This window comes from Mus caroli, chromosome 13, assembly GCF_900094665.2.
Source record: "Mus caroli chromosome 13, CAROLI_EIJ_v1.1, whole genome shotgun sequence".
Lineage (NCBI taxonomy): Eukaryota > Metazoa > Chordata > Mammalia > Rodentia > Muridae > Mus > Mus caroli.
Window position 1 is genome coordinate 23,815,006 of NC_034582.1, and position 3,512 is coordinate 23,818,517.

Consider the following 3,512-nt stretch of genomic DNA (forward strand, 5'->3'; position numbering starts at 1 on the left):
TTATTTACTTACTTTATTTATGGCTTTATGTGTCTGCTTATATATTTTGTCTACTTTTTCGTTAGTTGTTATGGTCAAATGCCATTCAGATATGTTCATATCATAAAACAACTTGCCAAAGTGTGAAAAAAGAAAGGAAGGAAGGAAAGAAGGAAGAAGAAAACAAGAAAGGAATTTAAAAAGAAAGTTAGGCTAAAAATAAGAAGCTGAGAAAGTAAGATTACAGATCTCACACACTAACTACACTTTCTTCATTCGTAAATTTATGTACTCATCCTGTAGTACTAAGCAAGATCAAACACATCATTGTCCTGCTTGTGGATTCACTAAGTCCATTCCCCAGTTCCCTGAATGTTCTCATGATTTCCAGGATAAAGAACACTCTTCAGCTCCAGGCTTCTGGGGCAAAATCCCCTGGTGTGCTACAATTATTCCCTCCCTGTTTGAGATAGCACAACAGAAGAACAGGAGATTCAGGTGACTGCTCGGTGCAATTTTCTCATCAAATAATCAAATCAACAGAAGAAGTGCACTGGCTCCTCCAAGCTGCAGCTCATTACAGAAAAAAAAAAAATGAAAATTTTAAAACTGAAAAAAATAGAAATTTGAGCAATCCAAGGAAGAATGGCACTTTTCATCTGATATGCCTGCCTTCTCCTTGATCTTTAAAAGTACATCTCGCAGCAAATGATCCTCAAGAAATTATATAACACAAGGAACAAATACTACTCTAGGTATCACATGCAATTCTACCTGCTGTTCTTTACTTAATGTGATGCTCGATGCTTTTCCCTAGCCTGAGGTCCTCTTGAAAGTGACCATACGTATGTTGCTTGGCTGGAACAACACCCTGCGGCATGTACCAGCAGATATGGCTGAACTGAAGTCAGTCCCTGGTGTTGGAGCTTTCATATCTAATGTCAGAAAAATCGCTGCAAAATTCACAAGACTCACAAGAGTACTAAAGGAAGTTAAGTCACTGCTCAAACTGGTGAGTTCCTGCCTTTTACTACTTTGGTTTCCTCATTCGTTAAAGCTGTGTCCCTGGTAGAGACCAATGCATTTTAAGTATCTCTCTCTCTTGGGAGAGTCATGCTCAGAGATACCCTCAAGCCTAAGGGGTTCTTGGCCACTCCAGCTTTCTCAAAGATGTTGAACTCAGATGCACAACACAGGGCTCTCAGGAGGCAGCAGCTTCTCCTCCCAGTAGTTTACACAGTATCCTTTCTGTGCAGAGTGAAGATCTCTTGAGATTTTAAAGATCTTATCACAGCATCCCTGGTCTGTCCACATTAAAAGCACCAAATGGGGTCCTCATCATTTCTGTGGCTTTGCTTCTTCATAGTAGGTGGGAGGTAGATTTGGTTGAAAGCAAGAAAAAGAAAATGGCAAACCAACAAAATCAAGATGCACAAATGGTACCACAGAGATGAAGCCAAAGACACAGGAAGATCCTTTCTGGGAGAGCTGACACTAGCTCCTCTACTGTCTTTAGTCAAACCCACATCTACAGTCAACTAGAAATGTCTCTCTATTCTTGAGAGGACATACTCCATCTTGGACCAGCTGCATCTCAAAGATAAGTGTGGGGTTCTTGTTTCTAGTCTTAAGATAACTAGCAGATCTATGGTTGCCTGTTCCAGAACCATGAAAATCTATCTATATTTTTTGGCTGAGTATTTGCTTTTCTAAGTGTCTCCCAAATCTTTATTCCATATTCAAAAGCAATATGAGAAATAATAATTAATAGCACATTTAATAAATGCCTACCGTTTGGTAATTCATCTCTTCTTGAACCTGAGGAAGATGAGGACTACCCTGCCTCAGCTGGACTTCCATCATTACATCTACTAACTAAGCCCTCTCACCTTACTGTATATTTATGCTCTTTTGGGCTTTGTGAATTATGATGCAGAAAAGATTGCAACTCATGTGAAGATCCTGAGATACAAAATGATCCGCAGAAAATGTTAAGTCTATTCTGTCTATTCCAAAATGCTCAGAAATGATGGGATGCTATACAAATATAGGAACCCATTCCTCTAAATATTTTCATTAATTTTAAGCCTTCTCAATGTGTACTTATGAATTAAGGAACTCTTCTTGGGCTACTAAAATCTAATGCTTTAAAAATATTATGTCTGAATAGAATAATTTGTAAAGTTTATTTTGTTCACTTAATTGCAAACATGTTAAAAGCATGGAGATATATCTCTATCAAATTATATATATATATATATATATATATATCAAATTAATTATATAGATAGATAGATCATACTCTTTTCTTGAAAATAAGATAGGGCACAATGTGCCTTAGAAACATTGGAGTCAATGCAGGTCAAATGAGTAGACTTGCTGAGTGAGACAAGATTCTACCCAGGACATGAAAATCCTAGGATACTTTATGAGAGCCAGCATCCACCAGGAATCAATTTTCATATCGTCTGAGAAAAACTGCTGGTATTGTTTACTTCACTATTCTTAAGTTCCATGAGCTTGACAGTCCAGAAAGTATTAGCATCTAAGGAGGAAATGGCACAAGACATCTCCATTGACTGTCTTCAGCCATGCTTTTCTGAGTTCTCCACTATGCAGCAAGATCTTTTTTTAATGCGTAGTCATTTTTATTTTATTTACATTTCAAATGCTATCCCCTTTCCAGATTTTCCTCCTCCAGAAACCCCCTGTTCCATCCTACCTCTTCCTGCTTCTATGAGGGCATGACCTCACTCACTCACCCATTCCCTTCCCGCCCTCTCATTCAACTACAATGGAGCATCAAGCCTTCACAGGATCAAGGGACTCTTCTCCCATTGATGCCCAACAAGGCCATCCTCTGTTACATATAAGGATGGAACCATTGGTCCCTCCATATGTACTCCTTGGTTAGTGGTTTAGACCCTGGGAGCTCTGACTGTTTGATGTTATTCTTCCTATGGGGTTACAAACCCCTTCATCTCCTTCAGTCTTTTCTCTAACTCCTCCATTGGGGACCCTGTGATCAGTCCAATGGTTGGCTTCGAGCATCTGCCTCTGTATATGTCAGGCTCTGTCAGAGCCTCTCAGGAGACAGCTATATCAGGCTCCTGACAGCATGCACGTTTTGACATGCACAACAGTGTCTGCTTTGGTGACTGTATATGGGAATGATCCCCAGGCGGGGCAGTCTCTGGATGGCCTTTCCTTCAGTCTCTGTTCTACACTTTGTCTCCGTACTTCTCCCGAGAGTATTCTGTTACCTCTTCTAAGAAGGACTGAAGTACCCACACTTTTGTCTTCCTTCTTCTTGAGCTTCATGTGGTCTGTGAATTTTATCTTGGGTATTCTGAGCTTTTGAGCTAATATCCACTTATTAGTGAGTGAATACCGTGTGTGTTCTTTTGTGATTGGGTTACCTCACTCAGGATTATATTTTCTAGTTCCATCCATTTGCCTAATAATGTCATGAATTCATTGCTTTTAATAGCTGAGTAGTACTCCATTGTGTAAATGTATCACATTTTCTGTAT